This window comes from Felis catus, chromosome A3 (assembly GCF_018350175.1).
Source record: "Felis catus isolate Fca126 chromosome A3, F.catus_Fca126_mat1.0, whole genome shotgun sequence".
NCBI lineage: Eukaryota > Metazoa > Chordata > Mammalia > Carnivora > Felidae > Felis > Felis catus.
The window spans coordinates 17119690-17145198 of NC_058370.1; the positions used below are offsets into that span (position 1 = coordinate 17119690).

At 46.9% G+C, this 25509-nt stretch overlaps 2 long non-coding RNA genes across 3 annotated transcripts; one reads left to right on the forward strand and one right to left on the reverse strand.

Moving 5' to 3' along the window:
- Positions 1-201: 201 nt before the first annotated feature.
- Positions 202-14910, forward strand: LOC123384304. Its single transcript, XR_006595171.1, has 3 exons — positions 202-950; positions 10975-11113; positions 12204-14910. It is a non-coding gene; the product is annotated as an uncharacterized LOC123384304 (long non-coding RNA).
- Positions 14911-15394: 484 nt separating this feature from the next.
- Positions 15395-25392, reverse strand: LOC109497991. 2 transcript variants are annotated; one of them, XR_006595172.1, is made up of 4 exons: positions 24453-25392; positions 21380-22476; positions 20808-20976; positions 15395-18499 (listed from the first exon to the last, which is right to left on the reverse strand). It is a non-coding gene; the product is annotated as an uncharacterized LOC109497991 (long non-coding RNA). The 2 variants fall into 2 exon arrangements; XR_002154507.3 differs by having other exon boundaries at positions 20808-22476.
- Between the last annotated feature and the right edge of the window lie 117 nt (positions 25393-25509).

Here is a 25509-nt window from a genome sequence, read left to right on the forward strand (position 1 = left end):
GGGTGGCTCAGTCGGTTGGGCATCTGACTCTTGATTTCAGCTCAGGTCATGATTTTACCATTGGCGAGATCAAGCCCTGCATGGGCTCTGTCCTGACAGCACAGAACCTGCTTGGGATTCTCTGTCTCCTTCTCTCTCTGCCCTTCCCACCCTCCCCCCCCGCCCCCCCCCCCCCCCCCCCCCCGCCCAGGCTTGCACATGCACATGTGCTTTCTCTCTCTTTCTCTCTCTCTCTCTCAAAAAAATAAATTTAAAAATTAATTAATTAAATAGAAAGGAGGGAATGCGTATGTAATATTCTGTTTAGTGCTTGGCATGGAGGGAGGGCCCAAACATGGTGGCCTGAGATTTTCTCTAGACCCAGCTCCTAGCACATGGTCTGGAAAACTGAGGCTCAGAGAGGGACTTGTCAGGACTTTCACACACGCAGTCCCACCTGCCATGGGGTGTAGGATGGGTGGAGTGGAAGAGTCTGGGTAGGGCCCAAATGAGAGCCAGACTCCTTTGTGAAATTTCTGGCAGTGGAGGCACCCACTGATCAAATATTTACCAGACCCAACGGTGTGGCCATAGCACCGTGCAAAGATGAAAATGACACACATCTGGCCCCAAGAAGCTCACAGCCAAGCATCGGGCAGCCAACCAAACGCTGGTGCACGGAGAATGTGTACCACATGAAGACTGTTTTCAGAACTCCGGGAGAAGCTGATTTGGAAAGCTTCGGATCAAAAGTTCCCGCCCTCTCTTTTCGACAGCTAAATAATCCTAGTAATCACTAACATTTGTTGATGCTTATGCTGAGGCAAGCACAGTTTTAAGCACTTTATGTGAATTAACTGAGTTGGTCACATCCTGGTACGGGCCCCGTAAGTGTGTGCTATTTTCAACCCGTTTCACAAAGAAGCCGAGTTCCAGAGAGGTCATGAAGTTTGCCCAGAGTCACACAGTTGGTAAGTAAAGGTACTGGGATTTGAACCTGGACAATCTGGATCCAGAGTCCTTGCTTTTAACCACCGTGGTATGCCCCAAACCACACTCACAGTAACACGAGGAGGTGGGGAGGGACCTGGTCATCCGAACTTCCAGAGGTCCCTTTGGGGACAGGAGCTGGGGGTGTGCGATTTTAATTGATGATGCTTTGGTTAATTTTGGCTCCGTGGCTCCTTCCTGAACTCCAGTAAGTTGCAAGTTCTGGGTTTGGGTTGCATTCCTTGGGAAACTTGAGTCAGGTGGATGTATAAGCCCAACTGGAGGCAGCTCTGTCCTGATTTCCCAGGGGCCCTGTCCTCGCTTCTAAGTATGAGGATTTATCTTGGCTTTCCAGGACATTACTGACCACCCGGCCATTTCCATCCTACAGATAGAGAGTCTTTGAACCTTTTCGGGGTCACAGATTGTGGGAGACACTGTTTTGGTGCCCTGCCCAAATCCCTTTACTTACCCATCTCCCAGCTGCTGGGAATGTTGGCTGCTAGTAGCTCACAGCTGCCCCCTGCTCAAAGTTGCCATATTTAGCAAATAAAAATATTTCATTTTTTTCTGGCGACTGTACCTCTTTTCCAGAAAACTGCCCTTGATTGATGGGAGCAATCTACAACCAGTGACTGATATGGGGTTCCAAAAGGCTTGCCCTTTGCCTTAGAATGGAGACGATTCTGTGGCCCAGTTTATGCTCCAAAGTGCCCCTGTGAATCGGGCCAGGGCTCTGCATGACCTGAGGTCACATTCTTGCTGGGCTCTTGTCCCTGTCTTCTCTTTAGAAGTTTCCCCTGAGAGCTCTTGCTCAGTAAGTCACCTGATTCTGAATCCTTGTCTCAGGCTCTTTTCTAGAGAACGCTGATCCCCTTGAGAACATGACAAAAACTCTAGACCGTCCCTGAAAAAAGCACAGGTGTACCTACACACTAATACTGGTGCATGCATGATTTTTGGAAATGACCTTGAAGGGGGCTCCTACTTCATCCTGTGTTTTCCAGACTTCTATCTCACCCTCTCAACGCTGACTGCCAGTGACTGACAGCCTCTGGGATGGGATGAGGGTTAGCATGAAGTTAGCACTGCAAATTATGAGCAGTTTTTTTTAAGCCTATGTAATTTCCATTATTTGCAAGAAAGCCTATGTGGAAATCAAAACATGTCCAGGGAGAGGAAGTTGTCAGCTGATCATCATGATAAGAAATAATAGTTGAAAGGACATGAAAGAAACACAAGTCTGATTAGGTCATCTCCCCGTTTAAAACTATTCAAAGGCTTCCCACTGCTGTCCTTATAAAGACCCAAGTCCTTGACAAATGTCTCAAGGCTCTCCATGGATGGGACCCCTGCACCCTGTCGGTTTCATTACAAATCACTCTTGCATTTGATCTCCATGCTATAGTTGCTCTGGTCTCTTCCAGCCCTTCCAACTTATGTCCTTTCCTGCCTCAGGGCCTTTGCACATGGCACCGCCTTTTCCTGGGTTATTCTTCCAAGCCTTTTTGCCCCTCAATTACTGAGTCACTTTTTAGAAAAGCTCTTCCTGAATTCCCAGATAGATTGATACCCTCTATTTTACACTATGTACATCTTATACTTTTCTTTCATGTTAGTTACCTATTACTATGTAATAAACTATTCCAAATTTAGCAGCTTAAAACTACAAACATATCTCATAGTTTCTGTGAGTCGGGCATATGGGAGTAGCTTAGCTGGTGGACTAAGGAGGTCAGGGGGTCTCCTGAGTTTATAGTCAGGTTTTGGCCAGGGCTACGGTCATCTGAAGGCTAGAATAAAGATGGAGAATATACTTCCAAGATCACTCACATGGTTGCCTGGAAGGCTTCAATTCCTCACCAGATGGGTAGTCCCTCCATTGGCTGCCTAAGTGTTCTCACAGCAGGGCAGGTGGCTTCCCCCAGAGCAAGGGAGGAGAGAGAGAGAGAGAGAGAGAGAGAGAGAGAGAGAGAGAGAGAGAGAGAAAAGAAGAAGAAGAAGAAGAAGAAGAAGAAGAAGAAGAAGAAGAAGAAGAAAAAAGAGGAGGGGAGAGGAGGGGAGGGGAGGGGAGGGGAGAGGAGATGGGGGGAGGGGAGAAGAGAGTGCATCTAAAAGGAGGGCCCCAGTCTTTTCAGAACACAATCTTGGAAATGACATCTCATCACTTCCATTCTCTAGGAGTGAGTCATGGATTCCGGCCTACACTCAAAAGAAAGGGAATTAAGCTCTACCTCTTGAGAAGCATGACAGGATCTGTGGACGTCATTTTTAAAACCACCTTAGTCACTTATCACAATTGCAATTTTACCTTTAATTTGTGTGACTATTTGATCAGTATCTATTTGGGCGGCACTATTCATGAAGGAAAAGTCCTCCCTGCTCTCCCTCCCCCCAACCCCCCCCGTTTCTCATTCTTCCATCTCAGTGCCCAACATACAGGTGGCACCGAATAAATATTTGTTTAATAAGTGAACGATGCTATTTATTATTTTTTGTCAGTCTCCTTCTAGAGAAGGAGGCCGTGGTCAACGTTTAGTAGCGTATCACTGCAATACAGAGCACACAGGAAAACTCCCATAGTTGGTCTTTCAGTTTTGGTTTCAGGGCGAGGCACAGTGTCTGGAGCCCATGCTTTTTATTCTTCACTCATTTTGCAAACATTTATGAGCATTTATCACGTGCTAGAAAGAGGCCCAGGTACTGAGGTTGTGAGATTAACCGGATGCAGAATGGTCTTTTTATAAATTAAGACATCCACGTGTTAATGCATAAAGCAGCCCAGAGGCTTTTGAATAATCTTCAAACATGAAAGACAAGAGGCAGCTGTATTAGAAACAGACCCCTTGATACTATATTTGCAGAGGTGGTTTTATCAGACCAGAATGTCACCCAAGTGAGTGGGGCATTTACATTTAATTCCAAAGTGGTTGTGCCAACGTCAGTTCTCCGGTTCTCACACTTTTGGTCACTGTTTGCAAATGTACAAAAGGTTTTGTCAAAGGAGCCGGATAAAGATGGAAAGAGAATGGCATTATATCCGACTAGCAGAGATCTCAGAGTGGTTGGTGCTGAGAAACAGTCGGCCGAGGTCACAGGGGCGTGCGTGGAGAGTGAGGATAATGCGAAGAAATGGAATTGGAAAAATGAAATTGCAGCAACAATGGGCTTTGGCAGAAATGAGTGCAGTAAGAAGCCTGGACTGCGGCTCAGGAGCCCTCAGGTCCGGTCCCTGCTCTGTGACGGGGAGATGCACACTCCCTTCCCCGGGCCTCTGTGTCCTTGTTTGCAAAATACGTGCGTTGCATCAGACCAGAGGTTTTAAAATGTTTCTGTGTGAGCTTATTTCTGTATCACTCTTACAACCTAATACCCAGATATGTAGGACAGGTGAGATTTAAGCCTTTCTTTTTAGAGGAGTAAGGGTGGGTGGCTGGATCCCATGCTACCGGTGCCTCCTTCATGTTCCCTCACCCTCCCAATTTCCTTTGCTTCCACTGAGTTCCAACTGCCAGCACATGCTTCCCGCCCCCAAAGGCTTTTTTGCCACCTAGCTGGCAAGCTGGAAGTACTAGCAAATTAACACCCCCCTCACCCCCACAAACCAGCCTCAACCAATCACTGTTTATACTGGGGAATAAATACCCCAGCTCCCTCACTCCTTGGGTGGGCGAGTGATCTGGATGGGCTCCCAGAGCTCCCAGGAGGCACGAGCCTCAGGTGCCCACAGTGGTAACTGCAGTTGCTCACACCTTGTGTTGGCTGCTTTCCTTTCCCTTTATCACGTCCTCACCCCCTGCTGGTGATTCCTGGGATCGCCTATCAGATAGAAGACTTGCACTGGGATCCTTGTCTCAGGGTCCGCGTCGGAGGAGGGGGACCGAAACTAAGACAGGGACTTGGAGCAGAAAAAAACTCTTCCTCCCCACCTCAGACACCTCTGCAGAGCCCCTAGACCTCAGAGCAGTTTGCAAACCACTGGACTTAAAAAGAGAGTCTCTGATTCCCTTATGGCTGTGGTATCGAATACAGGCACATCTTTGCATTAGTAAAAGGTGGTGTGTTAGAGGCAACTTTATACTAGCATTTTCGGGTGAAAAGACCAGGAGCTTCTTTATAATTCCAAAGTCAAATTCTGCTTCGACTTTGTAGAAGGGTTATTATGAGCTGGTTTTCTCTTTTGCTCACTTGCTTTATGGAGTGAGGAAATGAATCTGTGCCAATTGGCAGATACACCAGCCCCGAATAGGTTAGGGACAATGACGCTTGAATGGTTTCTGGATTGATATAGTCCCCCTTTTGACTGGTGATTCCCTTTCTGAATCTTTTTCTAACCTTCGCACAGAGGAGAAAGGGGGAAATCAGAACCCTGAGGGTGTTTTTCCTTTATAGCTGAGGAGGGGCGCAAGAAGCACAAAGTGTAATGCTCACCATGATGTCTTGCTCAAATCCCTTGCCCTTACCACTTCGGGGCACAGTGGCCTGACTTCCAACTGTTTGCACCTGCATTTTGTTGCCTGTTGGCACTTTGTTGTTCACACTCCTTGGGAGGGGCCTCCTGCCCAAGATTAATGGGAGTTGGGGTACAAATACCCCAGCTACCTTGTCCCTGCGGTAGGAAAACCCAGATGTGTGTCCCACATCATTTCCTAGAGCTCCCGTGAAATTTGGCTCTGGTTGCCCACAGTGGTAATGTGCTTGATAACATGCCTTTGTGTCGGCTGCCTTGCCTTTTCTGTCTCATTTCCCCATGCCTCTACTGGTATTTTCTGCACTTCCCAAACAAATTCCAACTGCTCAAATCCTTGTCTAAATCTGCTTCTGGGAAAACCTAAACTAAAAAAAAAAAATGTTTCCCAGAGAAGCGCTGGACAGTTTCTGTTTATTCCTTACTTGTCCCTGGGAGCCTATGTTGTAGGTCACAGTTATCAGTTGATGAGAGGAAGTTCATGGGTGCTGTTGAGTGCCTCTGGGACGGAGACCCACGCTTCATGAGAGCTGTCCCTGGGAGAGCACTGTGGACTAGCAGTACAGCTTAAAGGCCGTGCATCTTCCCTCCATGACCACTTCCTCCTGCTTAAATCCTACCCCCGAGGTGGCTTCCATGGTCTCTGGATCATCTGTGGTCTCTGCCCACCACTGTCTTTTCTGTCCTTTATGCCACAATGATAGAAGACCACTTGGAGTTTGCCTGCCCTCCCATTTCCCCATCCCTTCCGTGCCTGCTGACTCTGGTTTAGTATTTCCTCTGCTTATACTGCCCTTCTCTACTTTTCTCTTAGCGGAATCCTATTCCTCCTTTAAGATCCAATCTAAGGGTCACCTCTGCTACGAAGGCTTCTTGACTTCATTTCTATGCCTTCCTTTGAACCCCCAGCATCTCTGTCTTATAGCACCTTCAAACACTGTACTGAAATCATCAATGCAGACACCTGCCTCCCCACCAGATGGTGAGCTCCTTGAAAACCCGGGCTGTGTCCTATTCAAAGGGCTTAGTACACTACAGGTGCTGGACGTAGGCTGGGCTCCCCAGAAGCAGACCCCGAGACAGGTATTTCTTTGCAAGTGATTTATCAGGGAACTGCTCCCAGGAGAAATCAGTAAGGGGAAGAGGGCCAAGCAAGGACCCAAGATGTGATTTCAGGCAAAAGTCCACGGAGGATAGTGTCTACATGTTCCCATAGGGCATTCTGGAGCCGAAGTCACACCTCGATAGTTGTTCTGAAAACTGGGCTTTTCCTTTCCTGTACCAGCCAGTCACTGACTGAGGTCTACTCCAGGGTCCTCATGCCACATCTGTGTGTGTGTGTTCATGTGCTAAGTGGGAGCCCAGGAGCCTGGGGCCAGTCTTCCAGAGGGTCGCAGCTGTGGGCTGTCAGAGGCAAAGGCCAGAGGATGATCCCCCTCAGAACCCCAACGCGGAGTCCCACAGACAAGGTAAGGGGGAGAGAATTAGGCTGAGCTCCAAGAGTGTCCACTAGAGGGCTCCCACATGTCTTGTGACTGAGCTGAAATGTGGCTGGGTGGGCACACCCCCACATGTCTCTTTGGAACTGCAAATCCAGACCTCAATTCCGGCATACCTGGAATCCTGCTCGTCCTGTGGTCCATTAGCCACATCCTCCCCACTTCCATTCTTTCTGTGCTCTCTGGATGCTTGGTTCCAGCATGTTCTCCACCTCCAGGGTCACCTTTGGCCTCCATTCCTACCCTCATAAATATACCCTTCATAAACAGACTCAGTTCTTTCAAGTCTCCTTTCAAAATCTTTTCTAAAGTCATTCCCTTTTGTCCATTCTCATTATCTTGCTGCCACATCCTCAGAGCCTAGTGTGATCATTACTTGTGGATTCTGAATGAACGAATGAATGAATGAATGATAGATAGCCCAATCTTCTGAAAAAAGTTCATCCTCCCTAGGCTGGTATGCATTTTTTCCAGGGGCTAACCCACTCCTTTTCTTAGATCTTATAAATTTTTTTTTCAATGTTTATTTATTTTTGGGACAGAGAGAGACAGAGAATGAACGGGGGAGGGGCAGAGAGAGAGGGAGACACAGAATCGGAAACAGGCTCCAGGCTCTGAGCCATCAGCCCAGAGCCTGACGCGGGGCTCGAACTCCCGGACCAAGAGATCGTGACCTGGCTGAAGTCGGACGCTTAACCGACTGCGCCACCCAGGCGCCCCAGATCTTATAAATTTCTAAATACACAGACTACTTAGAGTAAAACAAACTACTTATTCTTTTGTAACATAATTCACACGTTCTGGCCCTCTCACCTTTGTTCTGCTCTTCTTCGCACCTGAAAAGCCCAATTTCTCATCTCTACCTATAAAAATTCTGCTCGTCTTCGAAGGTCCAGCTTCCCAATCTTCTTCGAACCTGTGACATTTAGTTTGTTCCTCTCCTAGGGAACTGCTAAAATTTTTTTGTTGTTGCTATTGGCATCTTTAAAGACAATGAGTTCCACCATATCAAGAGTGGTATGTTACACTGTATGTTAACTAACTGGAATTTAAATGAAAACTTCAAAAAAAATTAAAATGCTGACAAGAAAAGAAAAGGGTTCGCCAAATATCTTGGGCTGCCCTCTTTTGTGGGCACATAGTAGGGCTGTGTTTCTCTACCCCCTTGAACTAAGTCACGATCATGTGACTTCGTTTTGGCCAATGAAATGTGAGCAGAGTGATTTGTGTCACTTCTGCACTTCAACAGCCAGTGCAGGACTGTCCACGTCTGTTCTTCCTGCTTTGGCGACCATTGAAGGACAGAGATAGAGCCTCCCTCAGCCTGGGCCCCTGAGTGAGGACCATGTAGACCAGAGGTCCTAGTATTTCCGCAACAGACAGGTATCATAAGCAAAAAATAAACTTGTATTGTTTCAAGTCTCTGAGATTTGGGGGTTGTTGTTACACAGTATAACCTAGCCTCTCAGAGTCTAGCAGGTGTCTCCCCGAGGAAGAGCCTTGAGGTATATACATTGAATGAAGCAAACTAAGAGACTATTTCTTGACTAAAGTCACCACCATTGTGTAGCTGAAATGATAGAAAGGATACCGCAGGCATACTCTGGAATGAACACATTAAAAGATTGAATTCACCCAGATGGAGTTAAGTGAGGCATTGAATAACGTCCATTGCATTTTCATTGTAGATGGCCAATGAGGTAGTTACAGTTTGGAATCGAAAGAATGTCCTCCACATACTATTTTTCATCCCTGTCTCCCTCCCTCCCTCCCTCTCTCCCACTTTGCTCCCTTCCTCTTTCCCTCTCCACTTTCTTTTTTTAAAACTTAGTTCTATCTGTTGGTTGAGCATGAGAAGTAGGAAGAAACCAGCCACATGATTTTTAATTTTTTAAAGGCATGAATAAAGAAAACCTTGCCATAAGAAAAATAAATTTGTATTTTGAAAACATTAATCTTTAGGCCAGCAGAGGCGGTTTTGATCAGATCTTCCATTCCTCCATTTTTCATCCTCTATATCTCAAATTTCACCCAAAAAGCAAAAGGGATAAGCTTTCTAATGACAAAATAAATCTAATATTAAATTGTTTGCATCTTGCCCGTCTCACTTTCTGGGGGTTATTTCCTATCATAATGGTCCAGAATCTTTGAAATATCTTTAAAGAAAAAAATTTTTTCATCAGTGCCTGCAACAAATGAATCACACAGACAATTTGCTACGATGGGCTTTTCTTTTTGTGCAAAGGCAAAAAATCCTGAGTGAGGAAGCTCAGACTTCACCAACCTCCTGGTTCTGAAATTACTCATCCAGACATGAAACAAAATTGAAAAATCAGAGAGATCTAGTTTGAAGGAAAAAGAATGGTTGATGGCCTGGGAACCAAGTAAGTACTCATTTTGCTTTTGTGCTATTGGATGAAGATGCTTGGATCAAAAGAGGACTTGGAAACATCAAGAAATTGACAAGCAGGGCTAAAAGACGCTGGCAATGTGTTTATCATTCAAAAAAAAAAAAAAGCATACATCTGGAGTGTCAGCAGTGGTACTCAGCCCAAAGAGCCTCTTGCCATAACAAACTCATTGACAAGAACTGTCATTGACTCTGCTTTATCTTCCGTGTGCTACTAAGAGGGCGCATTCCAAGTGCATCCTACGTAAATTGAGGTTTGCTTCCTGACCTGGGAGATCAATTCTCTGTCAGAGAGCTGGCTGATGGATCACCGTGTGGCTGCCACTGCATTGAAAATCACATCAAATACCTTCTCAAACACACTTCTGAATTACACGCTGGATCTCTGAAGAGGTTAGAGATGAATCCAGGTAGCTCACCAACCTGTGTGTCTTACAAAGTCGAGTAAATGAGGCAGGTGCTCAGTGGTTTGTGTTATTCTCCCAGCCAGAGGCAGCAGAGTATCTGGGTTAATTGCACAGATTTTTGGAGCCCAGTGGCTGGGTTTGAGCCAGGATCTGCTGCTTACCAGCTCTGTGACCTTGGGCAAGTTATTTAACCTCTCTGTTTCAATTTTCCGGGTTGCTAAATAAGGATAATAATATGGAACCTCCCTCCCTTCCTCCCTTCCTGGGCAGTATCTTAATCTTCATCCCTCAGGAGTAGATCTTGAGACATGGATTTAAGAGCAAGAAATTAATTGGGAGGTGAAGGTAGATGAAGGGTAAAGGAAGACAGGAAAGCAAGTTCTGAGCAAGCCACCACTGTGGGGGATGAGAATTTAATCCTGCTGGGGAGTCCTGGGAGACTGTGAAACAGGCCCCTCAGTGGAAAACATGCACTAGAGGGGTGAAGGAGCTGGGGTATTCACCCACAAATTCCCACCTATAATTCACGGAGGGCCTCTCTTGTGTGTGAGCGCACAAATGCGTGTGCACATGCGTGTGTGTGCACATGCAGGGAGGAGGCATTAATTCCCTGACAATTCTGGCTTGCCATGCCAGCTGTAAAGGGGGCGCTGTCAGGAAGAGAAAACCCTCAGGCAAAGCCGTGCACGTGCTGGCCGTTCAAAGTGCCACAGAAGTTAGGGTGAAGGGGTAAGTGCAGGGCTACAGACCATTTTGAAGATCAAATGAGTTAATTATTGTGAAACACTTAGCAAGGTCCCCGGCACAAAGTAAGCCCACCTCAAAGAGCCGGATTAATACCAAAGCTGGATGGTTGTTCTTTGGGATGACTTCTTATCTCAGGATGGATTTTCTTTTTGTTTTTCATTTTCTTCCTTTGGGACAATGAACCATGATTAGGAGCGTGGTGCTACAGCAGTGGCTAAATGCATTACAGGTTTTCTCAAAGATGACTGTGTAAGTGTGAAATGGGTTTACTGATGGAGCTGTCTCGATCAGGGGGAACATCGTCACGTCATGACAAATACCTGTCAATCCGTTAGAGTTGCTGGCACATGATCAGTACCTCCTTCAGTCCTGGAGGTCACAAGCCAGCTGTGCTGTGCTGCAGAAACGCAAATACACCCTGAGTCTTAGTGGCTTAACAGGAATTGACACCTGTGTAATCTCTCACTCCATTAGGTCTGCTCTGTGCACTCGTGGAAGACAGGCACTGAGCTGGATGATGGTCACCACTGTACCTATAGCATCCAGTACAGGACACTGCACAAAGAGGAGACAATGAGAAGTGAATGAATGAACAAATCAACAGATTGATCCCGTAAGTATCATGTTTGCAGACGCACCTTCATTTGAAATATTGGCTTCCTCCCACTTAACTTCTCCTTGGCTCCTTGCAGCTTATCTTGCTCTCCTGAGTCAGAAATAACCCCTTTCCTCTAACTACTTGGACACTTTGTGTCTCTCCACAGTGCATCACATTCTGTCTTGCAGGATGGTAAGTAATTTGTGTATGTGTCAGGCCTTGTCACCCTTCCCTCGAATGCCTCTGATGGCTTCCAAGCACTTTTAGGATACTCTGCATGTTCTGACCTGGTCTACGAGACCCTGTGTGCTCTACCCTCTGAGTCTTTCCTTGGAGATCTCATCTACCACTTTCTCTTCCCCTATTCTTCTCCAGCCACTATGGACTCATAACAGTTCCTTGTATGTGTCATGCCTGGTCCTGCTTCAGGCCCTTGGTACCTGCTCTTCCCTAGGACTTCAATCCACCTTCTGCCTTCAGATCGCTTGTTCCATTGACTCAGATCACTGCTCAAATGTTATCACCTATGAAAGTTCTTCCCAGACCAATGTATCTTAGAAAGCATGCATACTACATTAGTCTGCTTTATATTTTTTTCCATATCACACATTTATTTGGTTGTCCTGACTGGCTCCTCCACCCACAAAGATGCAAACTCTCAGAGGTCAGGGACTTTGTTATATTTAGTGTGGTATTATTCTAAGTTCCCACAGCAGTGATTGGCAATAAGACCTCAGTAAATATCTGTTGAACAAATGCATGAAAATTATTGTCCCATTTTAGACATGAGGTAACTGAATCCTATAGAACCGAAGAAAAGTATATAATGTAACATAGCTTTTTATAGCATATATCATATATGACATAGCATATATCATTGTATCACATCTACATGTGGGCACTTTAATCTTTATAACAATAAATTTACATACATATAGGGAAACTGAAGCACAGAGAAGTTACATAACTTTCCCAAGGTCATGCAGCCAGGGAGCAGCAGAGCAAGGATTCAAATCCGATTATCTAGCTCCAGGGTTCATGCTCTTAACTACTGTGCTATGCTCTAGGAAACAGCCAAGAAGGAACTCTCTTTGTGTTGTTGTAGGAACCGTCAAGAGAACAAATTGAAAGCTTTCTGTCAACTGTCCCAACGTTGATTGAAAATTTCTCATATGGAAAACATTATGGGATCTCCAACATTAAAATCTGTTCAAAAGCCAGGCGTGAGTGTTGGGAGCTATGTTGGAGCTAAGGAAAGCCATTAAGCCCACGCAGGGCACATGCTTGAGGAGATAGTCTCATCACTGTGTCTACAGAGAAGACTTAAACAGAGGCTCGGGGCATGACTTACCATGTCAATAAAAGTGGATGTCTCTGTTTCTAGAATGTTCTGATGTCATCATCCAAATAGACGCATCAGTGGGCTACCATCTAAGCAAGGCATCTTTGCCCTTGAAGGCAGTACCTCACACAGGGCCAGGTATATATATGTAAGATACATATATACGTGTGTGTGTGTGTGTGTGTGTGTATGTATTACATACAGGTATATGTAAGATGCTCAATAAACACTTACTGAATGGGAGTTACTTTTTTTCCACCCAAAGGCAGACATTTACTTAGGGACACACGGGTCTCTTTGACATGTCTCATGTTGCCCCACTACCAATCTCTCCTGATTCTAATGTTCCCCACACAGGTGTCTGAGTGTTTACTCAACTTCAAGTACGATCACAGCTCTTCCATGCTCATAATATTTCCCAGGACTTTCATGGTCTCAGGAAAACTTCCAATGGTGTCTAGACTTTAAAAAAAAGTCTCACATTGCTGTAGAATGTCAGCACTTGACAGAGGCCCAGCGACTAGGTATTGTATCCTCCTCTACTTTTCCCCTCCTAATTTTATAGGGTTCTGATAAGGGGAAGGGAATTAGCTGAGGATGCAGTGGGTCAGTGGTGGGAGCAGACCTGAAATCCAGGTATCTTAATGGCCAGTCCAGTGGTCCATCCTCTATGAGCACAGCAGGGTTCAAAAATCTAACTACATAGTCACAGAGAGTAGCTTTCTGTTTGAAGAAATTTTCTGAATTTTCCCCTCCCCCGTCATGGGTAACCACTTCCACACAGTTTTATCCTTCTCTGGCCTCTGATCCTTAGGCTAGATAATTAATCAGGCTTTTGAATAATTAAAATTATTTAAAAAATGCCTTTGTATCTGTGAAATTTGCTCCGGTAATTACTGCCTTATCAAGAGTCTGATCCCGCAGACTGGAATACTTTGCCAAGAGATAGGAAGTACTTTCACTTGAGGCTTCGGGATTCAGAAGTTGCGGAAGGAGTGTTTGTTATATGAACCAGTCTCTTTGAAGATGAATAGCACCAACTCTTGACTCCACAGTCTCCACAAAATCCCCTTTCATTCTTAGATTTCGTAACAAGATACAGCATATCTCATTCTTTGCCTTCAGAGCCTGCTGTAAAATATGATCATTAGTTAAAGTTTTGGATTGGCTTCTCCAAACTAGATTCTGCACTTGCCTTGCTGAGCCTGGCTTCCAAATTCAACATCCACTTTCCAATAAACTCTTGTGGCAGCACAGTGAATGACAGTGCTTGTTTTTCTCAAGTTACTACCTGGCTCTTCCTGACCCAGCCAGTACCTGAGCCCTAAGACATAATGTTCTGTCCCTGGAGCCCCACCACTTCTTGTCATACCTCCCAAAGGGTTTTTTGAAACCCAGGTCCAGGATGCCCAAGGTCGACAACTTCATGCTAGATTCAGAGGGTTTACAGAAACCTGGTGGACATTTCCAGCAAGTACAGTCAATAGAGGGACCAACTACCCAACCAGGGCCCCTTAAATACCTCACAACCAAGAATGGGGCCAGTTACAGCACCTGGAGAGGGAATGCTAATGCAGGTGTAATCAAGTGGGGGTGGGATTTGTGGGGTTGTGCAAGGGAGACATTATTTTATAGTGGTTAAGAACACACGCTCTGGAGTCAGACAATTAATAGGGAGGTTGTGCTTTCCTGGGCTCCTGTTTCTGCTGGCCTCTGGCTGGGTTTGGCCAGTGGGAGGCGCTGGTGGGACACTGAAGGGCAAAAGAAAAGGAGACCAAAGGGGATTTCTTCCCCTCTTTCTCTGCTTGGGTGATTTCTTTAGAAGCAAACAAGGATCCTCCTTGGCTTCAGCTTCCCCTGGACACATCTGCCATGGTTCCAGCTTCCATGCATTATCATACTCCAAGGCTTCCAGTATCTTGGTCCCTCCGTCTTAAGGTAGCAAGTAGCTTCTCGCTCTTGTGTGTTTCTGAGTTATCTTCCTATCCCTTTTTGGATTCCCAGTTGTCTCATCACTTTCTGTAGCCAATTCCCTAAATTAAATTCCCTCTGTGGTAAATACTCAAAGCAGTTTCTGTTTTCCTGGTTCCTGATCAACCACTGTTTGATTAGGTAAGCCAGCGCATGTCCTCTTTGGCTTAAGTGAATTTGAGACGAGTCTCTGTCACAACTTAGAGAGTCTGGACTCACACAGGAGTTAACAGGCAAAAAAAAGTAGCTACGAGCTCCTGAGCACTTACTATATGCCTGGCACTATGCTCAGTGCTTGGTTTACTAACTATAGAATCCATGAAGTAGAAGTTATGATCTCCGTTTTGTAGGTGAGGGAATGGGAGACACAAACAGGTTACATAATTTTATCCCCACCATATTTATTTTCTTTATGTGGAAATCCAGTCAAAACCAGCTGCTTCTTAAAAAAAAAGTTACATAGAGGAAAGGAGGCAAACCATAAGAGACTCTTAAAAACTGAGAATAAACCGAGGGTTGATGGGGGTGGGAGGGAGGGGAAAGTGGGTGATGGGCATTGAGGAGGCACCTGTTGGGATGAGCACTGGGTGTTGTATGGAAACGAATTTGACAATAAATTTCATATTAAAAAAAAACCCAGCTGCTTCTTTAAATAAGGAAGAGATCCCTACAGGTATGTCAAGGCTCAGGGGTGGCAGGACAAGAAAGGAGGTGAGGAATGACAAAGGGGAGGTCTAGGTGCTATTTTGTGACACAGCCTAGAAGTGTCGTATGCTTCTCCCAGTCAGAGTGTAATGAGTGAAGAGAGCTCCATATATATGAGCTACAGGCATCTCCAGTAACTGTGATTCAAGTCAAGTTCTTGCTGCTAATTGCACACACGTTTCGCTAAAGGTAGTAAATAGGAATCATTCACGTGTCCTTAGAGACCGCGGCACCATTCAGTATTCATGGCAAATATATCACTGAGCTTCATAAGAGAATCATTTTAAAACAAAGCTTGGTCAGCTGTTTAATAATTTACTGATGGTGACAGCAGGGAGAATATCTAATAACCAGTGAGATTGGCTTTCAAATAGAAAATAAATTCATGTTAGAGGAGTTTCAGGAGAAGAAAAAGGGGAAGGAGTGGGGCAAGCATTACCAGCAGTAAGGAAGTATTTAACATTTGTCAATTCCTGATTTTTTTTTTTTGAATCCTATCTGAGAGAGAAACCTGAGAAAATTCCATACATTTGTGTCTTAAAACATCCATGGGCCCTTAATATTCTTCTTGCAGGAAACAAGAATTAGACAGAGGTCCAGTCCCTCAAAGCAGAGGCTCTGACCCCAACTGAGTACTGGGGAGTATCTTCCTTTGTTAATCTGGGGACTTTTTCAGGTTACATTGTCTCTGTTATCATACGTTGGTTCCTCCTAGGGTAGGTAAGGCCTGAAAAATTGAAAAAACAAAGCCTTCAAAAAACCCAAAATCAACCCAGACTATAATGGCACATTCTTCTGCTCCGGGGAGAACCTAGCTGGGAAGTTATTGCAGGGGATCTGGCTTCTGGGTAAGCGGAATGTATTTGTTTGTTTGTTTGTTTGTTTACTAGCAAAGCTCTACTGAGATGTCTATAAAATGACAAGGGTTTAGAGACGGTTGGACTAGCATTCTTGATCCACGGTGGGGAGACACAATTACAGTGATTTTAAAACATCTAGGACAGGTAGAGAGGAAAGTCAAACCTAAAACCAGCATCCATCCTGAAGCACCAAACCTCCTCATACCTCAGTTTCCTCACCTGTACATTGGGAATAATGAGAACTGTGGGGTGGATGGTGCATGCCGGGCTTTTAGCTGCGGGCCTGGCTCAAGGTCAGTGCAAGTTCAAACATTTCGGAAAGGCAGAAGAAAAACCAAAGTGGAAAATCCCCAAGATTATCAATCTTTAAGCTGCTGTGGCAGACAGAGATGAATGGTAGTTTTGGGTGAAGGAGCACCTCTGCCTCCCTGCCCTTCAGCCCCCTCCCAGAGCACAGGGCATACTCTGTCCTCAAACCAATCCCTACATTTGCCACCCTGGAGACAGGCTTCCAGATAAGACAAATGATCTCTGTGTTCCCAGGTGGTATTTTCTATGGTTTTACATTCCAAGATTGTCCCCATCCATTCTTCACATTCATTTCAACAAACTCAATCTCATTCTGCCTTGAGTTATTAGCATTTTTTTAGCTTGTAGAAATAATGATTTATCAACGTTTTATTTGACGTGAGAATGGCTTGAATAAACGTGTGCAGTCTGGCCTGTCACGCCAATGAAGGATCTCAGTGTGCTTGGAGTCTTCTGCTGTTATCCAGCTCGGTTCCGGGAGTGGTGAAGGAGATTCTGGGGGCTAAAGTTTGTGGCTATCATTTCGGGTGAAATCTCTTTCTGTGTTGTGGACTAAAATATTTCTTCAACAGTCGCCATTTTCTGAAGCTGAAAGAACTATTTATTCCGTTGGATTGGCTATAGAGGAGCTGGCTGCTTGAAAATATTTTGAGGATAACACTTATGCCTTGGTACGTTGGAAGGGTAGGTAGTATAAAAGGGTAGGAAGTATAAAAATCATAGGGTCTCTGTGGGTAACGAAGGACTGAATGGAGTGTCAGAATGCAGAGCAGGTTAAGCAGAGAGCAGACCCTGGGTGAGGAGTTAGGTCAGCAGATCACTTACTAAACAGGTTTATGAGCATTGTGATTTATAAGTGAGGTGGATACAGGTTACCTGACTGCCCAAGATCCTTTAGAGAAAACACTCCTTCCCCACTCCATTTGGTCTTTATGGGACTGTCAATTATGGTGACCACCCCCTATATGGAGGGGTGGACAAATGACTGAGGCTGGCCAATTATAGTATTGTCCTCTCTGCCACTTTCCTGACCAAATCGATTGTTTCAGGAAATGGATGTGACCTACATCAGCCAAAGTATCTTCACTAGAGTTTGGCAGGGATGCTACTGAAGGCTCTAAGCCATGAGACCCATATATGGAGTGGTCACTGCCCAATTTTCCCTGACTACCCACTGAGAGAAGCACCACTGAGAGATGGAGAGGGAGAGAGAGAGAGAGAGAGAGAGAGAGAGAGAGAGAGAGAGAGAGACAACTGAATACCTGGATGCAGCTTTGCCTGAAGGTGCTTATGAATCGCTCAGCTAAATAAGCCACTGGATTCCTCTTTTCACGTAAGTTGCTTTGAGCTAGACATGTCATTTGTAAGAAAGAGTCGTGCCTAAAATACAATGTGTGTACACGCTCCAGTCTCAGTATTCATCCTCTAAACCCTTATAGCTGTCAGAAACACAAAAATGGGCAAGATGCAGACCTGGCCTCAGTAGGCTCAAGGTTGTATCTGCAGGTTTTCAACTTCCTTGTCCTAACACGGCATTAACCATTCACAAACTTAATGTGCCTGAGAATCCTCTGGTGTGAAAGTTAAAAAAAAAAAAAAGAAAAATCAAACCCCTAGCCTCAGTCTGTAAGGATCCTGATTCAGTTCCATGTAAAATGAATGCACACCTACCCTGAGTGGCTCTGGAGTGGATGTGTCCCGGGGACCCATGCTGAGAAATGTACTGTCTATCACTCATCCAGGATCACCTCTCCTTCCATGCAGGGATTCCCTGAGATGGGCAAGGGGGTGGGGCATCTTTATAAGGGTGTATGAGAATATGAGGAGGTAGAGCTCTGTGTAGACCCCACTCCAAGTCCACCCCCTTTGAATTTCTGAGATGATTCATAGCCCATCCAGGGCTGGGGAGACTCCAAGTGAGGAGTCCTTGCAGTGGTTTTTAGTGGAAATACTGGGGAGCTTTAAAAACTACTGTTGCCTGGCTCCTACTCAAATAACTCAATGGCTGAGGGTGGGGCCCCAGGTGATTCTAACATGGAGAAGGGTTGAAGACCACTGCAGCAGAAACCCATGCCTGGCTGCCTTGTGGGAATCTCTTTCCCAAGGCCCTCTTGGCAATCTGTGTCTGATTGGTGCAGCATCCAAAGGCTGGGCTGTAGTGGGCAGAGTTCTGTTACTGTCAAGGGTCTTTATGGTGGGAGGTCCATGTTACTTCTGGAAATACAATAATAAAATAACAAATCAATGAGAATAAAAGACCAAGTCCACATAATCATAAAAAATAATAAACATGAGCAAATAAGTAACATTACTAAGGGAGGGCTATGCAGGGGAAACACGAAAGTTTGTTAACTATCAAGGAAGCTGGGGCGCCTGGGTGGCTCAGTCCTGGTTTAGCGTCCAACTTCAGTTCAGGCCATGATATTGTGGTTCATGGGTTCGAGCCCTACATCAGGTTCTGTGCTGACAGTTTGGAGACTGGAGCTTGCTTCCAATTCTGTGTCTCCCTCTCTCTGCCTCTCCCCTGCTCATGCTCTGTCTCTCTCTCTCAAAAATAAATAAACATTAAAAAAATTTAAAAAGAATCAAGGATTCTGATGAATCCAATTGTGTAAACCTGAGGCCTGAAGGAAATTTTAAAGATTTCTTTAAAAAACGAGACATTCTTTCTGTATCACTTCTGTTTGAAAATGCTAAGTGCCATATTTTTGTTCTCAGAGGGCCAGTGTCTGTTGTTCCTGGGACTTGGGCCCCACCTGGAGGAGGCTTGACGCTGTGAGCAGACAGGCCAGGAATGCCTCTTCTGGTTCCTCTCTGCCAGGGACAGGCCTGTCACCGTTCTGAGCCTGGGCCAGGTGCTTCCAGCGGTCTGATACCACAATGTAGGCCTGTCATTTCTGTGCTGGCCTGGACAGAGTTACCCTGCTACGACTTCCCATGAGACTCCCCTGTGCACAGTCATAAAGTAAGATTTCCAAGCTCTTCCCTCAAGTTTTGGGTTCATCGGTTCTAGGGGGAGTGGGTATTTGGAGTTACTAACAGAGCTCCTGGTGGTCCCTAGGATCGGGGACAGCTGGGAAATGTCACCCTGACATATCTCACCCTGAGCACCTGTGAACCTTGCTCTGGCCCTTTTCTGATGAGTCGACTTTGTCTCACAGACATTGCTAGATGGGCAGTGAGTCTCCCGTCTGAAAATCACTGAACTCCTCTTCGGCCCTGGCAGGCAAATGTGGCCCTAGTCTCCACCAACATCTTTTGAGTGCTTGCTGTATGCATTGTAGGGCTTGGCTTTGACGGGATGGGGGAGGGTAAGCCAGTCCTGGCAGCCTCAGATGCTGCCGCCCTCATGGAGAAGGCGGCTCTGCTAATGGCACTGTGGAAACAGAACTGACGAATCCTTCTTCCCTGCCCACTACAGACCTGCCCAAAGCTGAGCAATGAGGATTTGCAGGCCTAGAAAGGGATAGAGGAGGAAACGGATTTGGAATTTGGCATTCCAGAGAGAGGCAACGATACAGGCAAAAGCCCCAGGCGGAGCCCGTGTGGCTTGGGTAAAGGGTCTGTGTCCTGGAATTGGGTCAGAGGGAGCCACTGCTCCCGAGACCTCAGCCCTTCTGGCCCGCCCCAACCTCTCTGAACGTGCAGCCGCTTTCACATCTCTGAGCGGTTCCTGCCACCCGCAATACCTTTCTCTCCTTCCCTACCTGGTGAGGACTCTGGGTGGGTCCTCTCTGAGTGGGTGGGGTGCGTTTCGAGGGAATTAAGGACAGGATGGGCTGAGAAAGGCAGGCCGGGCCCAGCCAATGGAAGGTCTTGGTGGCCGCGTGAAGGATTCCGGACTCTATTCTGAGGGCAATGCAGCATTTGTGAAGGGCGTCAAGTTGGCGAGGGGCAAGACTGTGGAGTGACGGTCTTCCTGAACAACAACCCTGGCTGCTGTGTGTGAGGAGGGGTTAGGCGGACGAGACTGGAGGCAGAGAGGGGCTGGCTGAAGACGGAGCTAAGACCACTGCAGGACAGATGCAGAGGAGAAACAGGTTCACCCCACCTTGGACTGTCAAGTCCATCCCCACCTGGATCCTCTTGAACCTGAGTCTGGAGTCAGGGACGAGGGGAGAGTCTGGGGACCTCAGTGCTCGTGTGCAACTCCAGGGCACAGTGGCATTTCTCTGGCCTCATCAGGGAACAGCTTTACTGGAAGGAAGAGGTAAAGGCTGGGGCTCTATCTCCATCATGACGGACATCTATTATTCAAACCATGACACTAGCTACCCTGTCCCTAGTGGGCTGGTGTGACCTCTCCACGTGGGCTGCCTGGGGGCTCCTATGGGATGGAGTCATTGTATTTTGGCACCCCACTGCTCAGCATGACGTGGGCACAGGTTAGAGACAAAACATCCATGGTGGGTACCTGGCACACATCATTTAGTTTTTTTGTTTTGTTTTGTTTTGTTTTTTTAATTAAAAGAAACAGCTACTTGGCAGATCCCACTTAGGCAAAGAGAGATGTGGTCCTCACGTTAAATCCAGGGCAGCTCAAGCACTGACGTCTACTTGCCAATAGTCTGGACCATGTGCTGGTGTTTTGGCCCAAGGATGAAGCAGCTGGCTGTCCGTGCTGTGTTGCCGACCAGGTGTCTATAATAGTTGGCCTGGAATCAAGGCTGGGGTGGTATGTTAACCTAAGACTTGGAGGTAGGAAAGAAAGGAAAAGAAATGATCTCTTGAGTGGGCCAGGTCCTGTTCTAGATGCTTTCATATCCATTAGCTCACATAATTCTCACTCAGCTCAGTGAGGTGGGAATAATCACCCCAATTTCACAGATGGGGAAACACAACTGGAGAGAGAGAGTGACTAGTTTGTGGTCACCTGACTGGTGAATGGAGGCATGGGGAATATGGGCAGGTGCAAGGCCTCGCCCAAAAGAGGGGTGTTACCAAAATAGAGTATGTCCGAGAAGAGGAACCAGATGGTGGGGGACTAGAAATCAAAGGAGGAGGAGGAGGAAGAGGAGGAGGGGGAGGAGGAGGAGGAGGAGGAGGAGGAGGAGGAGGAGATGAAGAAGAGTGTAAGGAATCAAGAATGCTTACCTAGAGCACACCAACATCCAACTGAGTCACCTGCAAGCGTGTCCAGGATCTTTCCGTGTGTTCCCAGAGAGAGGAGCCAACTCCGAGGGGAGGAAGGTGCAGACTGGCAGTGTTGGTTCAGTGCAAGGGAAATCTTTCTAACCACAAGGGCCTCACAGTGCAAACGATTTCTTTGTGAAGTACTGCTTTTGGACACAGCAATATTATTGGACAATGCATGTTTTCACAGAACAAAATGGTAGGATCACGAGGTTACACTCGAAAACTACTTATGGTTTCTAAGTTGCATTTGGGTTATTTACATTTGCGCATCTTGACGGAGAGCATTAATGCATGTTAATATTTGTGCCATAAAACACGATTCGAGTCAGAACTACTGGCTCTGAAAGAGTCCGCGGTGTGTGCAAAGCCACTCTGCTAATAGAAAGGTTAACTCGTATTTTTGAATTATTGATGGTTGCTTGTTACTAATTTTTTTTCCTCAGAAAGGAGGAAATTATTAATGAAGAGATCATTGCCAATGTGTCTGACATCTATTAATGGTTTCATCTTGCAACCAGATTAAAAGAGACAGCTGGCCCATGAATTTATGTGGAGACAGAGCCAAATGTGCTGACAGCTCCGTAGGAGGGTGGGCCGTCAGGCAGTGGGGCCTGGGCATCCGCACCGGGGGCTGGTGAGAGGTCTCCTCCCAGCGCTCGTGGCCTGGTCGAGGGGATGTCAAAGGCCTTGCTGCACAAAGGCTATCATTCTTCTGACATCTTTCTAAATGCTCTGTTCCCATGGGAACCCATCAGTATCTCTACTGTGCGGGCCACTCATGGGCACATTCACCGTGGGTGTTTCAGGTTGGTGGTTTTCAACTTGAATGTACATCCGACTCACCTGGGTGGCTGGTTAGAACGGATTTCTGGGCCTCACCTCCAACATTTCTGATTCAGTAGGTCCAGGGGAGGGCCTGAGACTTGGCATTTCTAACAAATTTCCAGGCAGATGATGCTGATACTACTGGTCCAAAGACCACACTTTGAGAACCAGTTCTAGACTGATGATTTGGGCTGTGAGACTGCCTCTAGAGAAGGAGTTGGCAACTTCTTCTGTAAAGGGCAAGGACAGTAAACATTTTCAGATGTGGGCCAGACGATCTCTGTCACAATTACTAAACTCTGCCTCTGTAGTCCAGAGAACAATCACAGGCAATACGTAAACAAATATGTAGGATTGTGTGCCAATAAAACTTTATTTATAAAAACACAATCAGGGCCACGCTTGGCCCACTAGTGGTAGTTTGCTGACCTCTGCTCTAGTGCAGCAGTGTCTAATAGAACTTTTGCAAAAACCAGCCATAGGCAGTGTCCAAATGAATAAGCATGGCTGTACCCCAAAAAACTTTATTTATAAAAAGAAACAGTGGGTCAGATTTGGCTCATGGGCTGTAGTCTGAGCAGCACTGTCCAATAGAATTTTCTATCATGATGGAAATGTTTATAGCTGTACTGTACAATATGGCAGCCACTAGCCACAGGTGGCTACTGAGCTCTTAAAATGTGGTTAGTTCCAGGGGCACCTGGGTGGCTCAGTCGGTTAAGCGTCCGACTTCAGCTCAGGTCACGATCTCACGGACCGTGAGTTCGAGCCCCGCGTCGGGCTCTGGGCTGATGGCTCAGAGCCTGGAGCCTGTTTCAGATTCTGTGTCTCCCTCTCTCTGACCCTCCCCCTTTCATGCTCTGTCTCTCTCTGTCTCAAAAATAAATAAACGTTAAAAAAAAAAAATTAAAAAAAAATGTGGTTAGTTCCACACTCAGTGTGGTTAGACTGAATTTCTAAATTTTATTTTATAATTAAGATTTTATTTCAAAAAATTTTATTTTAATGTTTATTTTTTGAGAGACAGAGTGAGAGTGGGGGAGGGGCAGAGGGAGGGAGACACGGAATCTGCAACAGGCTCTAGGCTCTGAGTTGTCAGCACAGAGCCCAATGCAGGGCTCAAATCCATGAACTGTGACATCATGACCTGAGCCAAAGTCAGATGATTAACTGACTGAGCCACCCAGGTGCCCCAAGATTTTATTTTTTAAAGTAATCTCTACATCCATTGTGGTGCTCGAACCCACAACCCCAAGATCAAGAGTTGTACGCTCCATCGACCGAGGCAGCCAGGAGCCCCTGAATTTCTAAATTTTAAATTTAAATGACTAGTGGGGCCCTGTGCCACTGCAAGAAGAGAAAAGGCTCCAATGGTGTAGCCACTCCTCAGTTGCCTCCCTACACAGGGTCTTTGCCCTGTTTGGGCCTCAGTTTCTTGGTGTGTAAAATGGGGATAAAAGAACAGTTATATTACTATAACTATAGGCTTTCCCCATGGGTGAGTAAGACTCCATGGCCCAAGATGTCTTTCCCCTGATTCTCTGCTCCCCACTGGGGGACTGATCATTACTGGGGGCAGGGTGGGCGCTGGGGAGATGGGAGGCTATCTCTGCATTTCTGGGTCCCTGACTGCTTTTCTCTTTGTCCAGTTTTTTCCACCAGACCGTACACTTCATGAGGGCACAGACCACATCTTCTGTAAGCTGCAAACCCACAGTCTTGCCATTCTTGGCACATGGCAGGCAGCCAGATCACTTTATGCCCCATGGTTCAAGCTTCCCCTAAAACTGTGCTCGGATTAAGAGATTTGCAGCTAAAATGTCTAACTGCTTCTGGCCCCCAACAGAGGTGAAGGGGAAGCCATTGTGTAGAAAGGGAAACTGAGGCCCAGAGGTCCCATGGGTTTTAAAGGCAGTCATCCTGAGGACAAGAGGCCATCTTCTTGAGTGGAACTGAAAGGAGCTACAGGACAGAACGTCACTCCACAATTTCCAGCCATCACAAAGCTCACCTCAGGCCCCAGCCTGCTTTCTTCAGTACGGACACTGACCTCAGCCCTGAGCCAGGGGTGAGCATGTGGTCAGGTTTCCCCAGGTCCCCAGGCTGATGAGAGGCAGACAGGGAAAGTAGCCCCTTTTTTTCCAGTCAGCACTGGCCTCTCAGCCAAAGTTTCACAGAGAAGCCTTAAGACCGAGTGTAAGTTTACCAGGGAGATGATGCAGGGAAGGGCCTTCCAGGCAGAGGGAACAGCAGGTGCAAAAGCAAGGTGTGTGACTGGACACCAGAGCCCTGTTGGGCATCAGGTGAGAGGATGTACTCCTGCGGGAATAGAGGGGACAGTTTCCAGGTGTGGAGGGCAGCTGGGAAAGCACAGAGGGTTCATCCTGGGCAGGTACAGCCTGGTGCCAAGGTTGAGCACTGGTCCTGTTCCACTCCACCCTGTGGGAACTGGGCGTGTGGGAGAGTGAGGCCCTGTGTTCTCTCTGCCACAGCAACTCAATCCAGACCCTGAGGTTTCCCACCTTTGGAAAACCTAGCCATGCCTGACTTTCATATTTCTGCCCCAATCTGTCCAATCCAATCCTTGGAATCCCAACAAGGAGGGGGTGCGGGGGAAGGCTGTGCTGAGACCTAAAGAAGGCTTTGGCCAGGTTCACAAAACGTGAGTTCTTTGAGCATTGCTTAGGTGTCCCTGTCCCCAGCTTTTAGCGCCCAGGCCCCCTGCCGGGACGCAAGTGGTTCCAGGTCTGCTCCATGAGATCCTGGCTCCCAGGAGAGCAGAGAGTTCCAGCCTGTGAGCTGCAAGGGACAGCTAGGACTCTGATCTATGGTTTCAGGCTTTCGTTTCCAACCAGGTCTTTGTTCAGACCAGGAAGAAAAAGGAAAAAACTACACGGTTCTGTCTCTCGCGAACTGGAAGGGGGGAAGGCAGTGGGCGAGAGAGGGATGCCTCCAGCCCCGTCGTCGTCCCTTCCGCGTGGGGGTGGGGACAGGGAGAGATGTGGGTGAATAAGAAGGGTGCCTGGGCGGCTGAGGAGGCGGGTTGCGCCCAGAGGAGCGTGTGCGTGTGTGGTGGGGGGTGAGGGGGGTGTCGACTCTTAGAGGAAATTCTCCTCTCAGGGCGTGCCCGAGCCCCTCGCCAGCAGACGCCCGCCCCAGCTTAGGACAGATGACCCCTCCCCCACTCCCCTGCCCACCCCCCTGCCCCCCCGCCCCATCCCGAGTTGAGACGGCTGCTCCCTCCCGGCCTCCTCTCCCCCCCG